We start from the raw sequence: 27,130 nt of genomic DNA, 5'->3' as shown, positions 1-27,130 counted from the left end.
ACAGATGAGGAAACTGAGACAAGATAACTGACTTGCCCAGGTCACAGAGCTAGTCAGTATCAAAATCAAGATTTGAATTTAGTCCTTTTGAGTAAGCCCAGCATTTGAGCCACTGGTCCAATTCTAATAAGGGCAGCAAAGTGGCACAGTGGATAGGAAGACTTACATTTGTGAGTTCAAATGTAACCTCAGACACTTAGTAGCTGTATGACCCTGGGCAAATCACTTAATCCTGTTTTCCTCAGTTTCCTCACCTATAAAATGAACCATAGAAGGAAACGGCAGACCACTTCTGTATCTTTGCCAAGAAAACCCCAGAAGAATTAGAAATGACTGAGTAATGACAATTCTAGTAAATTGACAGAATGGACAGAAAATGGACCAAAAGACATAAAGCTATCTTGGGCAAGTCTTCACTATGTTAGTGCAAAGAGGTGCCCCTAAAGACTAGTGTAGAAATGTCTAGTGAGCTCTACAATGCTTCCCACAAAGTGTACATATTGGAATACTGGATCATGACAAAACTTAAAGGACATCAGTTTTCAGCATGTCATGGCAAGCATGATATTCAAAACCTCTCCACATAACTTCATGGTTAATGGGAAGCCCCATAGTATTGTCGACAGCTTGCAAAGTGAAGACATTGGAAGTAGAGCTAATATAGCTTAACAAGAGCCAGAAGGGACCTCAGAGGTCATTGAGTCCATATCCCTCCCCTATTTTACAGATAGGGTCTATGAAACTGAGGTTTGACTGTAGAACTGAGAGTCAGAAACAGAAAGTGACTTGTTCAGGATCACACAGCTAATAAGCATTCCAGTCAGGATTCTTCCTGACTCCAAATTCACTACTTGTGCTCGGAGCAAATTCATTTAGGGGAAGCTTGAGGTTGGCACAGAGAACCAACCATGCCTAGGAGAGGGCGTGGCCGGCATACCTAGCCCTCAGGGAGCAGTCTAATCCACACGGCTTTTGTTCATCTCTAAGGAGAAGTTGTGACTCAGGCTGGGAGAAGTTAGAGGATTGGGAGTGGGGCTGGGGCACTTAGTTAAGTGGTTTACTACATTTAAGAGCGCAGGGTCTTTTCTCTATCTCATCTTTATCTCTTTGTCTCATCTTGTGTTAAGATAAGCAGGTGATGCTGAACTAATCAATTCGCTCCTTACTCATTTTCATCAGTTAGGACAATGAATTTCTCCAGAACAGTGGGATGGGTGGTGATGAAGGCATGGTTTAGGGAGTGTGGTGAAATGTTGGTAACACTCTCCGACAGGGGACAAGGGACCCAGGAGGGACTTTGTGGTCATCCAAGAAGCAAACATCCACATTCACCCTTCTGCCTGCGAATGAGATTTTGGGGAAAATGCAGAGAACTCAGCTGTCCCGGATGAGAGGGGCTACTCACTGGCGACATTTGTACTGCATTCCTCCTCCCGCACAGTTTCGCATTACAACACTCCGAAGGAGGCAGGCAGTTAGCTCCTGCAGCCAAATGTCCGGTGGAGGTCCCCCAGAGGCAGAGTGAGTACCAATGAATCTTCAGGGCCGTCAGTTTCCCCACAACACAGCTTGGTAAACTGTGGCTTTCCAGCCAAGAGCAGCAGTTTTCTGCAGCTGAAGTCTGAATTTCACTTATTGGCAAGGCCTGCAAAGCCACATAGGTCAGACGCTCCAACATGATTTTTTCCTATTTTGCATAAAGCTACGAAGGGAGGAATCTCAGATTCCTGAAGCACAGTTGGAGAAAGGTCAGAGGCCACAAACCTGAGCCTTTGCTTTAGAAAAAAAGAAGAGATTCCCTCCATTCCATGTGTGCATCTCTCTGCGTGTCTATGTGTGGGGGGTGTGTTTAAAGTTAATCTAAACCTCTGGGCTACCTTCTTTGGAAAAGAGAAAACAAACTGGTGCCTGTTGTTAATATTTTTTCAATTTTCCAGTCAACTAACATGATAAAAGTGCTCATTTCAATTCTGAAAAACAAAAAATAAGTTAATTTATAGGCAAGTGTTGGAAACAAAAAAAACATGTTAGATTTATTTTTTTTCTGACTATGTCGCTATTATAATCATTCATTTTTTTCCCCAACTGCTATAAAACTTAACTCAAGTGAGTTATTTTGTGAGAGTGGCTCTCCCAGTGGGCAACTTCTCGTGTGACTTGGGCCAGTTGGGTTAACCAAATCCCTGATTCTTTTAAGATAGTGGAAGAGTGCAGTGACCTGCTGCCTCGTGCCCTGGCATCATGGGACTTTGCCTGATCTGACTTGTGAAGGTCATCCAACCCTGGCTACATTAATTTGTCATTTTGTGGTTACAGTTCCCATTCCCATCCAGAAACATCTCAAAGTGTCTTACAATAATATTACTAACCTTAGTCACTCACTGGCAGCTTCTACTGACTTGAGATTTATCACAGAACATGTCCAAAGAGACTCAGTCAATAGTCCCAAACCTTACATTATATGTTTTAAATTTAAGATTGTGGTACAGCCTGGGGCTCTTTGTGGCACACTTTTTTGCATTCACCACAACTTAGTGTTTGAAAATAAATATGCTCAGAGAGTATAGATGATTCTGAGCTTGGGTTCAAATTTTGTGCCTCTAGACATACCCTGATATGTTAAGACTGAAGGGTAGACAATGGGCAGCACTTGGCCCTAGGGTGAGCTTTCTTCTGTATTTCTTGTGGAGACTATTGAAGTTTAGAAACAGAAAAAGAAGACAAACCTGGTCATTTTAGAGTAGAACAGGTCAGGGCTGGGCTTTGTAGAAAGCTTGAATCTGGAGCTTTTGACTTCAAATCTAGGTTGGCTCTTCTCTTTATCTCTAAATCTTTAGATATTTTACCCTGATTGGGAAGACTTTGATAGGAAGAAAGGAAGGAAAGAAAGTACCTATTATGTGCCAGTAACTGTTTAAGCACTTTACAGATATTATCTCATTTAATCTTTATGATCACCCTGGGAGGTAGACACTATTATTATCCCCATTTTACGGTTGAGGAAACTGCAGTAGACAGAAATTTAGTGACTTGCCCAGGGTCACACAGCTAATAAATATTTGAGGCTGGATTTGAACTCAAGTCTTTTTAACTCCACACCCATAACTCTGTCCCTTGTCCCACCAGCCAGCAGTCAGTCTCACCAAGTGACTGAAAATTTCTATACAAATATAGATTTGAGTGGGTGCTTTCATACACAATTAATACAGGACCAAGGTAGGATTTGAACCTTGTGCTATATCCAGCTTTCTACCATGTCACATTGATTGCTGTGAGAGTAACCACGTTTTCTAATCTTCATCAAAACCACCTCATGACAAATAGTTGGGAAAGCCATTGACTTGAGATTCTCCATTAACGTTTTTAACCACTTCTCATTCAAGTCTACTAGAATGCTCTTGAGTATTTTAATTTCTACTTCAGATGGAATTTCATACATGAAAATAAAATTAGCTGGCCAGTGGGATAGAAGCGGACTTAAAATTCTCCCTTTCTCATCAACTTGCCATTTGTGATGCTGAGCTCCATCTAATGGGCTTAAAATGACACAAATATCTGTCATTCTGGGTCATTGTAAAGGGGCTACTGTAGAGAGGAACGTCCATTGAAGGCTTGCAAGATAACTTGTAATTAAAAGAAAGAATAACTGTTTCAGCACTCTGAGTTTTTGCTCAACTCATCCTTCCCTCACTCCATCCCAAGGTTGTTGCTCCTTTAGCTGCATCTGCAGATGTTGATACTCAACCACAATTTCTTCTGGCTATCCTTGGAACACACCCCATTTCTTTAGAATATCTTTATTCCTTAAGGATGGGAATTAAGTCTCTAGGTTTATTCTCAGTAAGTAAGCAGATCAAGGATAATACACAAGCACACTTCTTCCTTCTTAGGCCAATGATTTATTCTGTAAGGTAGGAACAACATAGACATATGCAGATAGATATAAATAGATACAATTTGTGGGAGAGAGCCCTGATAGGCCATGAAAACAGTGTTAGGCAGAACAATATTACAGGGGGTAGGTTGTTTCATGTTATAAATGACTCATCAGTTGAATACTATTTGGAAAGGTTTTCATGACCTTTTGGTTGTGTTTGCTTACAATGTATTGATGACATTATGATGAAATAAAGTTGGTCAGGGTAACCAATCTGTAGTGAATCATCTGCATTTGTATACATACATATATATATATATATATATGTATGTGTGTGTGTGTGTGTGTGTGTGTGTGTGTGTGTGTGTGTGTGTGTATAGGGGGTGGGTGTGAGGATGGAGAGTGAAAGGATCAGCTAAGGAAACAGAATAACAAGAGGGACCTGAGAATGGGAGTAGTATGGCATTGAAAAGGCTAGGGGATGGGTGAATTTCAAGGAGGTAGGTAGTCAGCTGTAGAAGAGTCAAGGGGGATGGGGATGGAGAAAGAGCCATTGGATTTGGTGCTTAAGAGGGCATAAGTTACTTCTAGGAGAGCCATTCCGTGGTAGAAATCAATCAATGAGTTTTTATTAGGAATCCACTTTGTGCCAGACATTGTGCTAAGAGATATGAATACAAGGTATAAAACAACCTTACTGACAAAGAACTTGCCTCCTAAGGGAAAAGATACAAGCATAAATAAGTGTATACAGAATGAACATAAATAAATACTAAAAATTGTTGCACGTGCCATAGGTTGAGAGGCGGTGCCCTAGCAGTGAAGATCTGCAAAGAGGCTTTATATAGAAGTTGGCACTTGAGCTGCATCCTAAAGAGAGGGGTCCCAGGATGCAGTAGTGAGGTGAGAGTCCATTCTGGGTGGCCGGACTTAAAGGGATAGAACCTTACATAGACATGGGGGACAGGCAGTGCAGTGGCAGAATGGGACAGAATGAAGAACAGAGAGAAGACCAGTTTGACTGGAGGACCCAGTGCAGGAAGTGAGTAATGTCTCATGAGGATAAAAAATAGATTGGAGTCAGGTTGTAAAGGGTTTTTAAAGCTAAACGAATTAATAATTCATTTAGAATTATTGTAGAAGCAGTAGGAAGCCACTGGAGTTTGAGTAGGAGAGTGATGTGGTCAGATCCATGTTTAAGAAAGTTCATTTTTGCCTCTCTGTGGATGATGGGTCAGAGTGGGTAGAGACAACTGGACTCAGGCCAGTTAGGAGGCTGTTGCAATAATCTAAGCATGACGTGATGAAAGTCAACTAGAGCTGTAACTATTCAAATAAAGAAAAGGGTTCAGATGCAAGAGATGTCATGGAGGTAGAAAATGGCATGATTTGCAACCGATGAATATGTAGGGCAAGTGACACTGAGGGGTCAAGGATAATACTGATGTTATGAACCTAAGAGACTGAAACTTGGATGGTGCCCTCAGCAGAAACAGAGAAGAAATCAGATTACAAGGGGCTTAAGTGGGCCATGAGAAAGGGAGGTTGTGAAAGTAGACTTCTCTTTCTCTTTTCCTTCACTGCCAAATTTACTGAGAGGGGGATCTTTGCACAAAGTGTTTTCTGAATATACACCTAATGTTATCAGCAAAATGGTATGCTTTTACTAATATCAAATAATCAGATTGCATTAGCACAAAGTGTCCCCCAGATTATATTAAAGTCACCAACATCAAGGTCCATCTGCTGTGCTGAGCTCTTTCAACTCCTCAGGAGGAAAAAAAACCAAACACCTACATAAATGAAGAAGTTTTTTGCACAACAAATGCCAAACTAATGAATTCCTTTGAAGGAACCACCTACATGAAACCCTAAGATTGTAATTAGCCAACCCTCGTATTCAACAAAAAGGATTTTCTTACAAAACAGGCCCTTCTCTAATACTGGCTTCCCCTGTCAGGCAGTAAGTAGTGAGATCTTAGGATTGCCTGTATCCAAAATAGACAGAACTTATTTGGATACTCAAACTGCTGCTTCAGAAGGAAATTCTGCCGACATTCATTTTGGCCGGGATCTGGAGTTTTTGTTGGATGCTGTGGGGCCTGTCTTGGGCTTTTCTGCCTCTCCTTAGAATCATGGACCACAGGACTATAGATTTAAAGCTGAAAGAGACCTTAGAGGTCATCGAGTCAACCTCCCTCATTATAACATACTGAATTTCCTTTCTCTCTCCCTTTTTTAAAAAGGTGCCTAATAAAACAAATTGCATACTGTACTTCAATTCCTTCACTGGTTTCTATGAGAAAATAAAACTCATTATTAACATAAGACACTTCAGCTCTGTCTCTAGTCAGCCTGGAGGAGACATAGGATCTTAGAACTAGAAAAAGACTCTTGAGATTCACAGTGTGGTGGCAAGAACATTGAAAACTTGGGACTTGCCATTTCATGATAAACTTAGACAAATTATTTAACTTCTATAGGCCTCAGTTCTTTGTCTGTGAAATGGGATAACAGTACTTTAAATATGTTAATATATTACACAAATTAATTAATATATGATAGTATAGCTCAATAATATACTTTATTATTATATCATAATATATACTATAATGATATTATATGTATATATTTCAATCATAGAGCTGCCATTTGGATGAAATAGAGATACTTTGTGTAAAATGCTTTATAGCTGAAAATCTTTATAAAAAATGAGTACTCACTCCCTTTAATTTCTCATCATCCTTCTTAGTCCTTGACTTCTTTCAATATGGCTTCTGACAACACTCCTCTATTGAAAGCAACCCTTCAAAGGTTGCCAATGGCCTTTTAATTACTCAGTTCTATAGTTTTTTCTTAGTCTCTGTTGTTCTGGACTTTTCTGCACCATTTGACACTCCTGACATTCCTCCTTTACTGTTTCTGTGACACTCTCTCCTGGTTCTTTTTCTACATGATTGGCCTTTCCTCTTCTCCTTCCCTAATTCTTTCCATAGTTATCTCATCTCCTTCTCCTGGAAAGTATCTTAGAAATCTAGATTGAGCTCCAATCTCTCCTTTGAGATCCAGTCCACTTTCAGTTTCTCTCTCCTCCAATTCATTCTTCACATAGCTACCACAATGATCTTAATTAAGGATGTGATCCTGTCACTTTCCCTGAGATACAACCTTCAATTGCTTATAACCTGCATTTAAAGCCCCCCATGGTGTGGCTTCAACATATCTTTCTGGTCTAATTCCATACTTATCACATTCACATGCCATACATTGCAGTCAAACTGAACGTTTGACTGGACCCTCTCTGGCATCCATGCTAGCATCATTAAAGGGCAGAACACCACTGTTGTCTGTGACGCACCCCTTGATCTCCCAGCTTTGAAATGATTCTCTTTTTTAAAGATCTCACTCAACTGCTTCCTTCACATCATACTCCCATGCAGTCTTTCCTGATCTCTTCCTACTCAGAGTTTCCTAGGAGACTTCATCTGGATCCTTCCTTTGTTCCAGTCACTCTCTACTTTGCATTAAACTTGTCAGTTTAAGAACTATGCTGTTTTTCATATTTGTACCCCCTAGCACCTAGCCCAGCCCTTGGAATGGAACAGGCCTTTAATAGATATTTGTTGAATTGGATTGAATTATTATTATCCTCAAATCCAACTTCCTCATTTTAAAGATGAGGAAAAAGAGGCCTAGGGAGGTTAAAGGATTTAGTCAAGATAAAACAATTAGTAGTAGAGTCAGGGCTAGCAAATAGTAGCCTCCATTGTTTATTGTAACCAATTGTAATAGAGCCTTCTGTAAGTACCAAAATCAGCGCAAGTACAAATATCAGGCCCCTGTCAGTATAGGGACTTTTTCCTTTTATAGGAACAAAAGTTTAAGGGGATCTCTTCTGAAATTCTGTTGAGGGGCTTGGTATGTAAGTACATTCTTCTGACAGCAGGCCAATGTCTTCCAGTCAAGGGGAAAAAAAAATCAAAGATGACTCACTGATGTTCATTCACTCATTCAACAAAGGCTTATTCACACCACGTGTACTTTAAAGGCTTAATTTCATAATAAAGGAAAGAATGGGCTCGTACCAAAGCTCAATATGATACTGACATGATTGGCTTTCTTTGTAATCCTATGTATTTAATTTTATGCATCTAAAATATTGTTCTAAGAAGGGGTCCATCGGGGTCCATGGAGATGGGGAACCACTTTATTTTGAGATACTCATTACGTCCAAGTGGTAATTTTGGGAATTGCCCGCTTTGCCAGCTTGGCTTTGATTCTCATTGTAGACTGTGGGCAGCTTTGCCTGGTTCTACAAGGTGAGGCAAGACTGAACCTGGCACACTCTCCAGGGAGGTAAAGTAGCACAGTAGAGAGAATTGGATTTGGTACATTTGGTACATATAAAAGATTGATTTGGAGTGCAAGAAACTGGGTTGGAACCCCTGTTCCATCACTTACTATTTTTGTGACCTTTGTCAAGGTGCTAAAGCTCTCTGGGTCTCATTTTCCTTGCCCGTAAAATGAGAGGGTTGGACAAGATGACTCTCAAAAGATACAGGAACCAATAAGAAAACATTCTTTACTGGATTTAATTCTCATCAACAGGGAAGAACTGGTTCCTGGAACCAGTGGAAATAGGGGAAACATTTTTGGGGAAGCAAACGCTACCTCCTAGAGAAGAGGAAAGCTGGGCATAGTCTGAAATGCAGCCAAGATTTTGGGAAAGCATATTTCAAAGAATTCAGAGGAAGGGATAGGTAGGATCCTATGCACTAAAATTCTATAGGGGAGGTCTATTGGTGGGGAATGGGAAACCTACAAACTACTAATAAAATAATAACAACTAACATTTATATTGTAGCTACTATGTGTCAAGTACTGCGCCAAGTGCTTTACATTGTCTCTTTTGATTCTCACAACAATGCTGAGAGGTAGGTGTTCTTTGCTAAGGAAACTGAGGCAAATAGTGGTTGAATGACTTGCCCAAGGTCACACAGCTAGTGTCTGAATTCTGAAGATAAAAAGACAAACAATTCCAGTAAGGAAGAAAAACAAAAAAAAATTATCTGAATATACTGGTGTGAATGCAAGAGGGAATTCACCAATGAACTTAAAATTTTTGAAAATGTGTACAGGAGAGGGAAGCAAGGACAGGTAACAGAGGACGAATCAAGAGCATGGCGCCATCTTGGAAAAGAATGTTAGGAGCTCCAAGGCTCAGAATAAGCTGAGATGCAACGAAAGGTTTGGATTGGAGAAAAGAAGAGTGAAGGAATGAGGATGGTTGCCTGGGGTGGATGGGACAATGATGATTGCTTAACCTCAGAGAAAAGACAGAACTTTTCACTTCATATTTTACTTCTGTTTTCTCTTACAATGAGAACAGGCAGTGGAAATAAGAGAGCAAAGATGGCTAATAGAATCTAGACCCTAGATCAAGGATACTTAACCTGGAGTGTATGAGCTTGTTTCTAAAATATTTTGATAACTATTTCAATACCATTGGCTTCCTTGGTAATCCTACGGATTTTATTTCATGCATTTAAAAATATTATTTTGAGAAGGATGCAGCAGGGTCCATAACACAAAATCAGTTAAGAACCTCTGCTCTAAATTAAGTAAGGAGAGTTTGTTGTTGGAGTTTAGTCATCTCAGTCATCCCTGATTCTTCGTGACTCTGTTTGGTTTTTTTTTTGGCAGAGATACTGGAATGGTTTGTTTTTTCCTTCTCCAGCTTATTTTACTGATGAGAAACCAGACAAACAAGGTAAAATGACTTGGCCAGAGTGTCTGAGGCCAGATTTGAACTCAGGAAGAGGAGTCTTCTTGACCCCATGCCCCGCACCCTATCCACCATCCCACTAACTGCCTTAAAGAGAGTTTAAGTAAGTTTGAATAAGGAGAAATTAAGTAAAAGAGCATTGAATTTTTCTTGATGAATTCAACAATAATAACTAACATGATGTAGCAGATAGTATGTGCCAGGTATTGTGCTAAGCACTTTATAATCATTATCTTATTTGATCCTCACAACAGCCCTGCGAGGTAGGGTTCACAATCCTTCACAACCTGGCCCCAATCTAGTTTCTATCCTCATTAGAGATTACTCTACTTCCTTTACAGGGTCATCCAGCCAAATTGGTCTTCTCTCTGTCTCCAATCTGTAGGCTATTGTACTGCCTGTCCCCCATGCCTAGGTAAGGTTCTATCCTTTTAAGTTCAGCAACCCAGAATGTACTCTCACCTCATTACTGCATCATTAAACCCATTTTATAAATGAAGAAACTGAGGCAAAAAGAGGTTAAGAGTATTGCCCAGAGTCACATAGCTAGTAAGTGCCTGAGGTTGAATTTGACCTCAGGTCTTCCTGACTCTGGACCAAGCATTCACCTGACTGCATAATTCAACTCAACTGGTGCAGATTTACATTCTTGGCAGAACTGGCAGGTATGATTACTGAATGACTGACAGGGATTTTTGAAAGGTCATGGAGAGTGGGAGAAGTCATTACTGGAAAAGGGTATATGTTGTCTTGATCTTCAAAAGAGAAAAATTCCATGGTTTCCTATGAACTTGATGGGAGGTCTCCAGTGGAGTGCCCCAGGAATTGTGCTGCATCATGTGCTGATTCATAGTTGTATCAACAGTGAGGTAAGGACACAGAGAGCATGCTCATCCAATTTGCAGAGAACACAAAGCTGGGAGGGGTAGCTAACAGACCAGATCCAAAGATGTTTCCTCGAGGTTTCTGGACCTTGGACTGAATCTAAGAAGATGAAATTCAAATAGAGACGACTGTAAAGTCTTACATTAGGTTTCAGGACATCAGCTCCCCAAGGATAGGATGAGAAAGGTGTGGTTAGAGAACAATTTGTTGGAAAGTGATCTGGGGGTTAAGGTCGCCTGCAAATCCAAAGTGAGTCAGGAGTGTGAATGTGGCCACCAAGGAAGCTACTGCTCTTAGACTCTCTCCAAAGAGGTGGCACTTTTAGAAATAAGAAAGTGACAGTCTGGCTGTACTATCCTGTGGTCAGACCACACAAGGAGCAGGAGTGTGTTCAGTTGTGGGCACCGCATTTTAGGAAGCGCAATGATAAGGCAGAGAGTGGGCAGATGAGGACAAACAACATGGCGAAGGACCTTAAGTTCATGGTAGATGAGGATTCAGTTGAAGGAGATGGGGATGTTTATCATGTAGGACAGAAGAGTTGATGAGTGTACTTTCACTGTGTTCAGGTATCTGAAGAATCGTCATGGGGAAGAAGCACTAGATTTGTTCAGTTTGGGGCACTCCACTGGGACAACAGTGAATAACTATACATGAACAAGCTGTATATAAGATAAATTGGAAATAATCAATAGAGGAAAACAAAGCACTAGAATTGAGAGGGATTAGAAAGGTTTCCTGTAGAAGAAAGCATTTTAACCGGAATAAAGCCAGGAAAGCCAGAAGGCAGAGATGAGGAGAGAAAGCATTCCATGAGAGCTGGTGAAAATGCCCAGAGTCTGGGAGTAGATGTTCCAAGAGCATCCAGTCCCCTGGTTTTACTGCAAAAAAATGGAAGCCCAGAGAGGTTAAATAACTTGCCCCTAGTCCTATAGCCAGTTAGTGGTAACCTAGGTCTTATGAGTCCCAATCAAATTGTTTCTGTTGTACCATCCCTGGCAAAAGTCATGATTTTTGTTTCTACCCCCTCTACTGCCACCTTCCCAGTCTATTCCTAAAAATTCAGGTTTGTAACTATAGCTGACAGCTCTAGCCCTCCCCATAAGCTGAGGCTCTTGTGGACGAGTCCCTAAGGAGACAGGCAGAGCTCCTTTTAATGGCAGACCAGGTGGAGCCTGGAAATATATAAATAAGCCCTCAACCCAGCCAGTGAGGAGTTTCTTACTGGCTACTGAAACACCATAGGGGATTGATTCACTCAGACTGGCACATGATAAAATGTGGCCACACCGGTTCGTGCTATTTTAAGCTCTGAGAACCCAGAGGGGAGGAGTGATCAGTGGGCTTGCTGGGCAGATGTGTCCTAGCTTGCAGTGTCACCTTGAGCATTTCTATTCCCTGGCTCAATATAATGTTGTTTTCTCTCTTCTCAAATTAAGATGGTATGCCCATTCTGCCCTCATGACAGATTAGGACAATGCCTAGCACCTAATAAGAACCTAATAAATGATATTTGACTTGTTGGCTGATGATACTATGTCGAGTCCCACCCGCATACCTCCTCAGTAGCATGCCCAATCCACTCCCATGATAGCATGCCCAATCCACTCTCACGATAGCATGTTCACTTCATTCCATAATAGTATGCCCAGTCTACTTTCATAGCATGATGAGAAAGAAAATGGTACCTTTGAAAAACCAGTGTTAGATAAGTTTAATAGGAAATTGTTTAGATGGGATATAGGAGAAGACAGTCTAGGAAATGAACTCTTGGTTAGCAAAAGTGAAAGAAGGGAGGGGAAAAGTAGTTAGCACTTAGTTCTTAACACTTATACCTTGTCTCAACCCAAAGTTTGCATTTCTGGAACACTACATTCACAGCACTTTCTTATCCATTATTTAGTTTGATCCTTACCACCCCCTCAAGTTGAGAGTACAAGGAAAATGGCCTGTATTTTATAGCTAAAGAAACTGAGGGCTTAGAGAGGTTGTGACTTATTCAGTCACACAGCTTGTAGGAAGAAAGTGAGCATTTGTTAAGTGTTTATTGCGTACCAGGCACTGTTCTGAGTGCTTGACAAATATTTTTGATCCTCATGACCCTGGCAAGAAGCACTATTATCATTACCCTCACATTACAGGAGAGGAAAATGAGGCAGATAGAGGTGAGGTGACCCAGCAAGTAAGAGTCTGAATTTGAAATCAGGTCTTCCAGACTCCAGGCCCAGCGCTCTGTCCACTGAGTCACCTAGCTGAGCCTAGTGCTGTTGGTAGATAGAAGAGCTAAAGGACTTTAGGTCTGGGTCATTCACATCTAACTGCGAGTCCCTTTTTGCTTTCATTCCACTATATGACCCTTAAGCATAGGCATATTAAAGAACTTGGAAACGCTGGGAAGAAATTTGGAAATCAACCCGAGCCTTCATTTTATAGATGTGGAAACTAAAGCCCAGAGAGGCTAAACAGTTTGGCCAAGACCACACAGCTGGAACTCATCTGGTCCTAGGACTCTGGTTTTCTAATTCTTAAGTTGTCTGTAAACAAAACCATATTTTCCCGAAGGGATTGCACTGTAATTTTACAGGTGTTTTCTCTCTGGTTCACCTTCAATTGTCAGTGCTTTATAATTAGGAATCTTTCAGTTTCACTGCCATTGGACCCCAAGTCTTCTGTCCAACAGTTAATGATCATTTGACAATTATCAAGGAAGTTTTTGGTAAAGAATCTAGTATGTACAAATAAAATTTTTAGGAAAGAGAAAATCTTTTTGACATGTAAATAATTCCCCATTAGTTTAATGTCTTTTTAAGATTTACACATGGGTTCCTTTAAGAGGAACATCTCTGTATTGCCCTGGCCATTAAAATTCTAAACACCATCAATCAATCAATCATCAATCAGAAAACACTGAAGCACTTACTATGAGCCCTGCATGGTGCTAAGTGCTGGAGATCCAAAAAAAAGGCAAATCATAATCTCTGTCTTTGAGGAGTTCGCCTTCTGATGGGGAGAGACAAAGTGTAGATAAAATAAAGAGGTAAGAGTAAGGAGGTACTGGCCAGTGAGGGACCAGTCTTCTAAGGATAAGGAAGTATTGATCAGTGAGGAACTATGCCTTCTAAGGGTAAGGAGGTACTGGCCAATGAAGGACCATGCCTTCTAAGGGTAAGGAGGTACTGGCCAATGAAGGACCATGCCTTCTAAGGGTAAGGAGGTACTGGCCAATGAAGGACCATGCCTTCTAAGGGTAAGGAGGTACTGGCCAATGAAGGACCATGCCTTCTAAGGGTAAGGAGGTACTGGCCAATGAAGGACCATGCCTTCTAAAGGTAAGGAGGTACTGGCCAATGAAGGACCATGCCTTCTAAGGGTAAGGAGGTACTGGCCAATGAAGGACCATGCCTTCTAAGGGTAAGGAGGTACTGGCCAATGAAGGACCATGCCTTCTAAGGGTAAGGAGGTACTGGCCAATGAAGGACCATGCCTTCTAAGGGTAAGGAGGTACTGATCAGCGAGGACCCACACCTTCTAAGCATGTAGAGTTCTTGGTTGGATGCAGTCCCATTCCTGGTCTTCAGAGCACGAGTTAATTCTGACTGATTATGGTCTGCTTACTACATGCCTTTTGATTGGATCTTGAGCCATAACTGCGTGTAAATACAAAAGACCCCCAACAACTCAACCTCCCTCTTTTTCCTGCTTAAGGAAACACAGGTTTGAATGAGGTGATAGCTACTCTAAGCCCCTGAGTGGTGAGAAACTTGAGACAGGTATGTTTTAGGGTGCACTGGACCGAGGACACAGAGCATCCTTCCAGAGGGCTCAGATACATATACCCTTGGCAATGTTAATACGACTATGCTCTTGTTTCTTTATCATGAAAGTTGTGGCTAGGGACAGCCAACGAAGAAACCAAAGCCCAAAGAGACCAGATGACTTGTACAGGGCTCTGTGCATCTGCTTGGTGAGCTGGGAATCAAATTGATTTCCTCTTCTATAAAATTTTTTATAATTGTAATAGTATTTATCTCATAAAGTTGTGAGGATCAAATGAAAAAATATATATTTAAAATGCTTTGCAAATCTTAGAGTGTCGTATTTGGTAGCTTTGTATTTTGGCAGTTAAGTGGATACCACACTGGACTTGGAGTCAGGAAGATCTGATGTTCAATTCTCAGGTACTTACTAGCTGTATGACCCTGGGCAAGTGACAACTACCACAGCTTGGGTTCTGCAGCTGTACAGTAAGCACAATAACAGTACCTACCTCCCAGGGTTGTTATGAGTTTAAAATGACACATTTGCAAACTTTAAAGCACTATAGGAATGCAATAATAGTGATTAAGAATAAGTATTTATACGAACAGAATAAGATTTTCCTACTTATTTATGTTGTCCTTTCAAAGCTATTTTATCTTCATTTCTGGTTAGCAGAGGAGAACACACAGCATACAGGGACCCAGAAACCGTACCTTTCACATCTAGAATAATGTAGAAAGTCTTTAGTATTTCTGACAACTTGCGACTAAAATTCTTCTAAGTATTATAGAGGATGCTGGTTTTCACCTATAGACTTTCCTTTCAATCCCTCTAGTTGGCACACTTGAAGATTAAAAGAATATTAATTAATTACAATTAATTAATTAATTACAATTAATTAATTGCAATACAATTAATTATTTAATTTAATTTAAATTAATACAATTTAATTATTTAAGAAACAAACAAAATAAAAATCCTTTAATTCATATGCTTGATTTATTTTTTAAAAAATATTTTTCTTAGGGGGGCAGGTAGTTAGGTAGCACAGTAGATAGAACACTGACCCTGGAGTCAGGAGGACCTGAGTTCAAATCCAGCCTCAGACACTTGACACTTACTAGCTGGGTGACCCTGGGCAAGTTACTTAACATGGATTGCCTCTCAAAAAAAAAACCTAAAAAAACTTAGGGTGGGCTCCTTAACATTATATATGGAAACTAGTTGAGAGGCATCCACCTTTTGGTCCTAGAACTAGAGTTAGTCCCCATTTCTTACTCTGTATATAGGTGTAGTCAAATTTAAGGTGTCCTAAGGCAGATTTTGGTCAAAGCGTTGGTCATGTCCTTTTCCACAATTTGATATTTCCATTTTTTATACTTCCTCCTTACTTTTTCTTCTCCCTCTCGCCTTCTACCTTGAAAAAAATGATCAAGATGATAGAATGACATGTATGTTTCTAAACTGGAAAATTCACCCTGGGTTGCCAAGAAATGCTAATTCTCCACTTAATCAATGTGATGGCTTGTTAGCTCCACTCCTTGGGGAGGCCCAGAAATGATCTTCTAGAAGTGATTCATATGTTGTAACAATCAGAACTTGACTCCTTCATTTCCACTTTCTAGCTACATCTCAACTTTCAATCTCAGTTCGTAGGAAGCATTCAACCTGAAATTTTTTTTTAATAAGTGTTTGGAATGAGAAACCTAAAGGAAGGTTCTCTTGACTCCGGTCTTCCTTCAGCGGGACAGAATAACTGGTCTTGGGAGACATTTTTCCCATGAGAAGGGAGGGAAGGAGAACCTTTCTTAGGGAAAGGCGGTGATATCATTGACAACGAAGACAACCTCGTCCTTGACCTGAAGGCCTGAAGGACAATGACACATTGCCCATTTCCTGGTGTTCTCAGGAAGGAGGACATTCTTAAGGAAAGAAGACATTTGCCTAAGAGATGACAGTCTAGAAGGAGAGCCAAGCTAAACTGGAGCCCAGATATGATTACAACGAAATATTGGTAAACAACATGTTCTGTGGCCACATGGCTCATTCCTTGGATTCCCTGAGCTCTCTTGGTTTGGGAGATACTTTGCAGAGTTGGGCCTTAGAGCACAAAACTGGGAAATATGGGTGACTGATGCATTTCGGGAGAAAAGAGAGAAAAAAACCCCACAGAGAACAATAGTCTTGAACTGGAAAAAGGCTGACAACCTGAAGTGAGAGCTGTAACAGTCTGCTTATCTCTCACATGTCCTGGCTGAGGGAGAGCAGGCCAGTTTCCAACAATATGTTCTCTGGGGTTTTGCCCAGACTAATTTTACATGACAATGACTGCTCTATGCTCCTTTCACCGAGGGACGGAATGTCTTTGCTGGAACTGAGGGGATGGGCAAGAGTTGGTAATGGTATGACTGCAAGATCTCTGGGATCTCCTGGGTGGCTGGAGGAGGACAGCAGTCATAAGTGATTCATGAAACTTTGATAGAAGTGCTTCCTTGCTGATCCTACCGTCCTTACCAAAAGATCCTATAATAGTCATGTGCAGTGCTGTCAAGGACAAAGAAAGGAGAGCATCCTTGCCCCCTGATTTTTCCCATCCAAGTGGAACAAGGATTAGACTTTTGGATCCATGCTAAGTGTTTGATAATTGATCAAGAGAGCATGGCATAGCCTTTGTGTGGTTGGGTACCTGTGGTTTAGGTGAAATGCTCACTGGAGTTAGACAGTAGGAAGTCAGTGAGAATTTTAGACTGGCCCAGAACTGCTTATAATCATTCTTAACGATAAACCTGATTTTGAAGTTTACTGGTTCCTTTATCCCCAAAAATGAAGAAAAAAAAGAAAACCAAATGACTTTTTTGAAAGGAAAATCACTGATAAAGGAAATATGACATAAACAAAGGAAAAAATGTAAGCACGCTGTTCTTTTCAGTGCAATAAATGCACTGAACAGGGAAATACCATAAGCTTTGACCCATAGTGCTTACCCTTTTCTGGTATCTAATTTCCATTTGCACACAAAGGGGAGATTCTTTTCTCCCAGTTGGCTTTGTAGGAAGATATAACCCAGGGAAGGCAATGGGCTATAATTAGAACTTTTTTAAGCTTGTTCTTTCAATCAGAATGACTCTTAAGCTGAGTAGACCAGTGCAACTTAATCCTTTCTGTCAATATTGGGCGGGAAAAACTTCCGACAGGTACAGTATTAAGTACAGAGGAGGCCGAAAACTACTGCCCCTGAGATTCTCATAGAGGGAGCGCCATCGCTGTTAACCCCATCTGGCCCATCAGAATACCTGGTTGGCTGGTCAGAGGGCTCATTGCCTTTTCTTATTTAAGCTTACATGTAAGGGCTTCACAAAAATCTTGGAGTCAGAGGTTGATTAACACTTTGGCCTTTTGCTATAACCTCTACAGAACTGGGAAGCCAAACTATCCAGGCAAGTCAACAAGCCTTGATTAAGTTCTTGCTAGGTGTCAGGTTCTGTGTGCTCGGTGATGGGGATACAAAGAAAGGCTAAAGCCATTCCTACCCTCAAGAAGCTTGCAGCCTCATGGAGGAGACAACATACAAACAGCCACGTACAGAGAAGATATATATAAGATAATTTGGAAATAATCAACAAAGTGAAGGAACTAACATTAAGGTGACCTGGGGAAGACTTTTTTGGAAAAGGTGACATTTTAGCTGGGGCTTGTAGCAAGCCAGGGGAGCCTGGATGAGGAGGGAGAGAATTCTAAACAAGGGAGAGAGCTGGTGAAAATGCCTGGAGTAGGGAGGTGGAGCTACACCCCAATCTGTCAGAATATCTTTCAGTTAAAATTTAATTTAATTCAATGATGGTAGTGTGACCCTGTCTTAATCCTGTGATGGGACATAGCCCAAGACAAGAGTTAGTAGAAAGTAAAACAAGCCAGGGAAAATACAGCCAAAAAGAACAGTTAGGGATAATGGAAATAGATCTTCCTTAGATCTCTAGTGGAAAGGAGGAGGTAGAGGGGATGGAAAGGGAAGGGCTACATTAATAAGGGTTCTTGTCTGGACCAAGCAGGACCAGGTATTGGGAGCCTAAACCTTGTGTATTCAGATCAGATTTATGGGACTGGCTCTGATTCGTGCTGGGGAGTAGGAAAAAGGGGATCAGCTTGGGGAAGTGGCTGCTAACTGATATTCAAACTTCTATGGTGCCAGGGTAAGAAAAGGTTTTGGAAGTTATCTTACTTCTGCAGAGTGCGTCTGGGGATTTGAGCCTTCCCTAATAACTCCTTCATTTCCTGGGATGGGGGGCTACAGAGGTCCTTACAGGGTTATCTATTGGAATATGTGTAGGAATATGTCTGTGTTCTGGTCTCTTCTTGTGGGATACATGTGCTCTGACCTTTTACTAAAGTACATATTCAACCGATGACTCTTGGTTGGAGTCACCAGGACAGGATTTGAGATTTGGGGGAGGGATGGTGAGGAGGCAGAATTATGTTAAAAGGATTGGTGACTGGACCAGAAAGAGCCACTCGTGTTGTGAACCATAAGGATTCAGGAGAGATGGATTCTTAGTTTCTTTATGAAGTGGCTCTTTGGACTCAGCCAACATCCCTTGGAATTTCCTTTGGACTTCCCTTGTTGGTCCTTTGGCATATAGTACCCAAGTATTTATTAAGCACAAGTTATGTACCAGGCACTATTCTAAGTGGGAAGAAATAACAGGGAAAAATGAAGCAGACACTGCCTCATAGAAGACTATATTCAAATGTTCCCAGAAATAAATAAATACATATGATGCATACCTTTGGGGGGGGAGGCCTTCTGACTATTGTTTTTGACTTTGTGCCTGTGGTATTCCTTGCCCTGAAAATCCTGGGCTTCTCTGGAGATGTTCTGGAAATGGTAAGGAACCCAGGCTTACCAATTACCTTCACAAAATCCTTCCTTTTCTGCTGGGCCTCTAACACCCAGAAGAAGTAGATGAAAACGTTCACTGGATGTAAGATCCTTGCTATTGGCGTGAAGCCTGTATGCCAGCTGGTTGTGAGCAAAAGGTGTGGGTTGTTTTTTTTTTCTTTTAAATTTTTCCCGTTCTTGTGTCAGTAAGTAGTGTGGGTTCTAAGACACCCGTGGGTGACCTTTGATTGCATTTAGTGTGTATTCTAATCAATAAATGTTTCCTATGTTCCTGGTCCTCTGAGAGAGGGAGAATAAGTAGGAGACATGATCTCTTCTCTTAAGAAGTTCATAATCCAGGTGGGTGGAAAAACCTAACACAAATGAAACACTGACAGAGCGTAGTATGTAATTAAGTGCTAACTTGTGTTGTTCAGCGTATAAAGTACCATAGGAATTCAGAGGAAACTGAAAAGATTGAAAGCTAAAATAATTAGAAAAGATTTCACAGTACAGCTGGAAATGTTACAGAGCCCTGAAGTACAGTTAGAGTAGAGATGCTAAGAGATAAGAGGACCAAGTGTTTCTGGCAGGGGGAAAAATACAGAAGTAGGAGTGAATCCAGTGTGATTGTGGGGCTATTATTCCTTTACATTTACCGATATGTTGCTTTGTAAGCATGGCATTGTGGAAAGAGTGCAGGATTTGGGGTCAGAAGGCTTGGGTGGAGATCCTTGCATGTACCATCTATGTGACCTTGAGTAAAGATCACTTAGCCTTCGTTTCATCATCTGTCAAATGTGGATGATAATACTTCCACCCTCTGCTTCCCCATATCATTGTAGCTAGGTGCTCTGAAAAGAGGACTAGTCTTGAGGTCAAGGGAGACCTGACTTACCAGTCCTCTGATCCTTACTAGCTACGTGATCGTGGGTAAGTCCTTTAGCCTCTCAACTTCAGTTTCCTTATCTGTTAAATGACAACAACAACTAACAACTCTAGTATCTACTTCACAGTCTTATTTTGATGTTAAAATCAAATATGATACATAAAACACTTTGCCAGCCTTAAGGAAACATATAAATACCAGCTATTAGTATCAAATTAAAGAAAGACTTTGTAAGCCATAAAGCGCTGCATACATGTGAGCCATTTTTATTATCATCATTAAGCAAGCCATTTCGGATGAATTTAGTTATCTATTTCTACAAATAATAAAATTTTCAAAGATGGGAACTTTTTTTGATTTGTTTTCTATCTTACCAAAATACAGTTCTATGCAGGGACCATATGTTACTATCAATCACCAAGTATTTTTTTAGTATATTGTGCTTACATTGTATTAGGTAATGTGAGAATACTAAGAAAAAACAAACACCAATCCCTACCCTCAAGAAGCTTATATTTAGTTGTAGAAATATATAATCTTTACACATAAGTAAGTTTTATGTAGTTTAAGAAAGGATAAAAAACTGGAGACTAGGGGCCCTAGGAAAGACTGTAGGATATGGCACTTGAGCTTTAAAGGAAGCTAAGAATTCTAAGAGATGGATAGAAAGAGGGAAGACATTCTGGGCCTTTGGAACAGACTATAGTAAAAGGATTCAGGAGATGAGAGTGCTGAATTTGGGAACTGTAAATAGGCTGATTTGGTTGGACTAAATGAAAGGATATAAAGTACAATAAACCTGGAAAGATAGATTGGAGTCAGATTGCAAAGGCCTTGAAATTCTAAGCTATCAAGTGTATTTTATCTCTGGGTCAATAAGTAGCCCATGAACATTCTTGAGCAGGACAGTAGCAGGATTACATTTATTTTGATGTGCTGATCAATATCTGGAATATCTTTGTATATTTTACAAAATGGAGGTTTAATAAGTGTATATTGAGAGAATAAATACAAGTTTAATTTCAAGAAGGTTAATATGGCCAGGTCCGCAACAAAAATGAATCAGACATTTGGGGCCGCTCATTGCTATGAAAACACAGTCAGAAGTCTCTCTAATATGTCAGTACATCATGGAAGTGAATGTGTGTAATTATGATGAGGACAGTCTCACCTCTAACTTATGCGGTAGCATTCTTTTTGAGATCTCAAAGCATTTACATCGGCATATAAGCCATTAACTAAACTCTGACTCCAACATCATCCAGCTATTTTCCTCTGGTGTTTTCATAAACCTAAAAGACAGGAAAGTTTAAATCTTGGCCCATGGAAGGATTGCAATATCCCAATATTTGTAACACCTTGAGGATATTTTGATAGATGGCTTTAAAAAATTAAACCATTTCTTACCTGAAGAGAAATTAAAAAAAAAAAAAGCTCCTGGCTTCAAAAAGGGGGACACTGGGTTCCACAAGCTAGTACAAGTTGTGACTATAAGGCAATGCGATTGAGTCAATTTCCAAAGAGAAGTCCAAACATGTTTGGAAGAATTGAACCAGGGTTGGAATAAGCAGTAAGCCTTCCAAGAGGACTATTTTGAAGGAGACAACACTCCCTTGGATGTGTATTTGTATATTTTGTTAACAATTTGTTTCATTGTTTAGAGACAGGAAAGGTAGGATGTGGTGGCAGTTGCACCAGATATGGAATTAGAGTAGCTTGTTTGAACCTCAGTTTTCTCACCTGTAAAATGGAAGTAATAACGCCTGTAGTCACTACCTCACAGGATCGTTGTAAGGATCAAATGAAATGATATCCATAAAGCACTCTGCAAACCTTAGAATGTCACTTTGTATTGTTATTATAATATTATCTCATTTTCCCTGGTAGCATCTACAGTATTAAATTCATTCATTCATTCAACGATATTTATGGAACATTTATTCTGTCCAAGGTCCCATGCTCAGTGCCTTGCCTGATACAAAGAAGACAGTCCTTGCCCTTCTAAACTTTACAATCTCCTAGAGATCAGGGGTTAATAGATTTGAGAAAGGAGGGAGTTTGGAAGTTAGTTAAACTTTCACCTACATTTAAAAAGACAGACAGAGAAGAGTAAAAGAAAAGACAGAGCCTCAGAGACATTAAACAGCTTGTTCAAGTTCACACAGTAAGTAGTAAAGCTGGTTTCTGAACCTACATCTCCTACATCCTCCTTCAAAGTCAGCGTTCTTTCCATTGTACTGTGAGGAGGCAACATGTCTACAGCTAAGCATTATGCAAGGTAGAAAAGTGAGAATGTAGTAAGAAAAGTTGCTGTTGTTCCGTCGTGTCTGATTCTTCATGACTGGGGTTTTCTTGGCAGAGATGCTGGAGTGGTTTGCTATTTCCTTCCCCAGATCATTTTACAGATGAGGAAACTGAGGCAAACAGGTTAAGTGACTTGCCCCAGGCCACACAGCTAGAACTTGTCTGAGGCTAGATTGAACTCAGGAAGATGAGTCTTTCTGACTCCAGGTCCAGCACCCTATCCCCTTTGCCATCCAGCTGCCCAATAAGAAAAGAAGAAGAGATTATTTCAGTGAGGAAAGAGAGTCAAGAAAGGCTTCATGGAAGAGATAAGTCTTTGAGGTGGACTTTGAACAATACAGAACACTTAGAAGGGTAGAACAGGGGAAGTTGTAGAATTGGCACGTGTCATCTGAAGTTCCTGCCTACGTTACAGAAATGAAGATGGAGCATAATGTGCGCATCATAGAACAATGCATAGATGAGGGCCTTCTGGCAAGCCATCTCGCCAATGGCTGTCAAACTCAAATAGAAAAGGGGGGGAGGGGCATTAAGCCATACATGAGGATCCCTGTGAGCCACGTATTGACTTAGAAAACCACATATTAACATTATCTGTTTTATCATATTTTTATTTTGTTAACTATTTCCCTATTTCATTTTTATCTAGTTTGGCCGCATTAGGGAGGGCTGTAGGCTGTGTGGACAGCATTGAGACCTCTGATCTAAACTAACCTTCTGGCTCTAGGTAGAACTTTATCTATATTGGCTGATTGTCTGTGTCTTTCAAGGAAGTGATTATAACTAAAGAGCCCAGGATTTTTTTTTAATCTCATCATCTGTTTTGACTTGTTTTAAGAACATAATCATATTAGAGGCTCCAGGTACATAAGGCAGATACTTCATCAGACCTCTCTGTTTCAGGATTGAGTATTTAACAGCCAATCGACTCACTTTGAAGGCAGTTCTGTTATTTGAACTGAGAATCTGGGACCGGAAAGGATATGGCTCAAGCATATTTACCGCCTGATACCGGGGGAGAAAGCCTAATTTCTACAGATTACATTGGAATCCTTCCAAGCAAGTTTATAGAAGAGAAGGAAAGCTGTTGAGTAAATCAATTAAAAAGCACGTATGGTCATTAAGTGAAATAGGATATAGGAGAGAGCAATGTAAGGAAAATTCTGCCTGCCTTTTCTTAAGAAATGAAACACATACACTTTCAGGATCGAACCTAGGACTAACTCAGTCCTGAGATCCGAGTCTTTTCTTTCTTAAAAAAAAATTCAGTTCCCATTTTCCCTTGCGTCAGCAAGCAGTGCAAACTCTGAATTTAAGGCAACCAAGGGACCTGAACTTGAACTGAGATTGAAAATATAGACTGTCCTAGATAGTGCCCCGAGATTAGAAGACATTTTGATGGAGAGCTGAACGTAAGCCTTCTCTTCTCTGAAGAGCCATTTACCCCCTTTTCTGTAGTCAGAAAGGAATAGTCTGTTTCCCAGAAGGAAAAAAGAATTAAAGCCATAATCAAGCCAAAACATAGTTTTCCCAAGGCTTAATTTAGTTGTTTATCTTGGATCAGTGAACACATTAGTTCTTCAAGTCTGAGAGCAAACATTTGTAAGGGTTAAGATGGCCATCGGTGATGGTATACCAAGGCCTCAGTTTTTGGTCTTCAAGAAATTCTCAAGCCAGATGTCAGTTGCCATTTTTAATGAGTTCTGAACAAGTGGGGTTTTGATTGGTCAAATCCAACAAGTGTGAGAGAAAATCATTGCTGGCTACTGCAAAGCAAATACCAAGATGACTATCTCCATAGCTCTGTAAATTTTTTAAAAAAGGCATATGAAACATAGAAAGACAAGGAAAGACTGTGCAGATGTAATGTGCCAGCATCTCCAAAGTGAGGACTGAGATAGTAAGTGTATGAAGTGGCATTTTACACTTCTACGTGGCAGCCAAGACTCAGAGAAGACTGTCCCTTTTTGGCTCATTGCAGTCACTTGGATTTCTTTTTCTTTTTGTCCTTAAAAACCAAACCAAACCAGGTGATCTTCAAGTCCTATTGCTTTCCTACAAATGTGTGGAATTTACCTTTTCCTTCTGACTCCCACATTGTAATTACCACCTTAGAACATGTTCTGGTCATTTCATACCTGTATAAATGTAATACCTTGTTTTAAAAAAAAAATCTTTTCTCTAGATTCCCTGAACCAATAAAACCTATAAAGCTCTACTGATTGTTGAGTATGCAATGTGATTGAAGGGCCACAGTCAGGGGCTGGAAAGGGAGGGAGAGGGAGCGAGAGAGAAAGAGAGAGAGAGAGAGAGAGAGAGAGAGAGAGAAACAGGATCCTAGGATTTAGAACTGGTAGGACCATAGAAGTCATTTGATCAACTCTCCCCTTCCATCCCTTTTCCAGATGAAGAACCTAAAACCTACACAAGTTAAATGATTCACTTCACTTCAGCATCAACTCACTGTCTGGGCTCTTCTTCCCCTCCCCCAAAGGGGGAGTTTGTCTACCCTTGTGTAAGCTCTTTGAGAACAGGGAACATCTTATTTCTTGTATCTGTAACTTCGGCATGTGGCATACACACACACACACACACACACACACACACACATACATATATACACACATACATACATACATATATTACATAATAAATGCTGTCTGTCTCTAGCTAGCTTACCTAGTTAGCTACAAACAACTGCTAGAATAGATTTCCTCAAGCACTGTCTTCATTGTGCCCTGCTTCTAAAAAAGCTTATAGCAACTCTCGGTTGACTAAATTCTTCAGCTTGCCATGCCATCAAAATCTTTTACTCCATTTCATTAGCCCCCTTTTTTTCAAACATCCCGGATTAATCTTGCGCTCAAGCTAATCCAATGAGCACCTCCTAAGGTGGGAAGTGGGGTACACACTTACTTTTACATGCTATAGGAGGACTAGATTTGCACTAAATCAGAGGACTCGGGCTCAATTCTTAGTTGTGACATTTACTACTTTTGTGACACTAAGCAAAACCATTTGATTTTTCTGGGCCTTGGTCTCCTCGATTGAAAAATGATGGGATTGGACTAGAAGAACTTGAAGTCCATTGTCAACTGAAATCTGTGCTTCTGCTACCTCCTCCCTCTGCCAGTCACAGCCCCTCATTCAGATTAGAATGTGCTTAATTCAAAGAAGCCTTGATTCTAGTTACTTCTCTATTTTGCATCCCCTTAGCTCTCATTAGCTCAGCTTTCAAAGTAATGTGGTACTTGTGACATGTTTTGTAAGAGTTCATACATATGGCATGTTGTCTTCCCAGTTAGATTATATACTTATTCAGAGGTGTATCTGTGACTTCTCTTTCCTATGGCATCTCTCTCAATGTTTTCCATACAACAAAGCTCTTCATAACTGTTGAATGACTCAGTATTCATGATACAGATAGACTAAAGTTAGTTGGAAGCTACATTTTGCTTGTCTGACATTTATGAAGGCAATCAGATTCTCTACATAAAATCAGTCAACAAATATTTCTTAAGCACCCATGTTGTACGAGGTACTATGTGTTTGAGAAGGATGTGTATGTGTGTGTATGTATGTGTGTGTGAGAGAGACAGAGAGAGAGACACACACACACACACACACACACACACACACACACACACAGAGAATGAACAGGATCCTGGGATTTAAAAGGCTGCTAAATGACTTGGATAGAGTGCTGGGCCTGGAGTCAGGATGACCTGAGTTCAAATCTAGCCTCATACACTACTAGTTGTGTGATCCTGAACAAGTTATTTAACCTCCATTTGTCCTAATCCACTGGAGAAGGAAATGGCAAACTACTCCAGTATCTTTACTGAGGAAACTCCCTGAACAGTACTGATGTGCTACAATCCTCAGGGTCATGAAGAGACAGATACCCTGAACAACAAAAGGACCTTAAAAGCTACTCTTTCCCACATACTCGTTACAGATGAGGAACCTAAAGCCCATACAGGTTAAGTGACTTTCATAGGGGCATGTAGGTAGTAAGTAGCAAAGCCCTAATTGAACCTAAATCATCCGATTCCAAATCCAGTGTCTTAGAGAATGAAGGCTGAACAACCCCAGCAATAGTAGGGGAAGTAAGACTTTAAACATTAGAAGAAGCTGCTTTATGTGTCTAACCCTATTCATTGATGAAAACCAGTGGCTAGCAGGGTCACACTCACTGTGGCAGTTACATACTCTAATATTAAAGGGAGCTCAAGGGGAAATATCAAGCTCTGTCCACATAGGGTATCACATCCTTACCTGTGGGTGCTCTGCTCAAAGGATTGTCAATTTTCATCCCTGAAACTTTTTTCTTAAGGATCACTACTTAAACCCAAATCACTCTGGCTCTCATAGGCTGGTGAACAATAGGTCCCAGGCCAAGCCCTACTTCTTTTGTTTGGACCCTGATTGGCTCAGAGTGAATGTAAATAGCAATTGTTTCTGTTTTGGCCAGAAACCCTGAGGGTCTTCTCTCCCAGACTGGTTTTTTTTTTTTTTTGACTATGTGAAAGGGGCCATTCTTTGCCTCATTTCTTACCTAGCCTTAATCACTGAATGGGCATTGCATCAGTCAAACTGAGAACTGTTTAACTTAAAAAAGGCCACGATCTTCCATTGCATCCTGGGCCATCTCCAGTCATCCTGATCTATATCTGGCCACTGGACCCAGATGGCTCTGGAGGGGAAAGGGAGGCTGGTGACTTTGTACAGCCCTGCCTCACTTAAATCCAATTC

This window comes from Notamacropus eugenii, chromosome 1 (genome assembly GCF_028372415.1).
Source record: "Notamacropus eugenii isolate mMacEug1 chromosome 1, mMacEug1.pri_v2, whole genome shotgun sequence".
In the NCBI taxonomy this organism is placed as follows: Eukaryota; Metazoa; Chordata; class Mammalia; order Diprotodontia; family Macropodidae; genus Notamacropus; species Notamacropus eugenii.
This window is presented reverse-complemented; position numbering follows the sequence as displayed.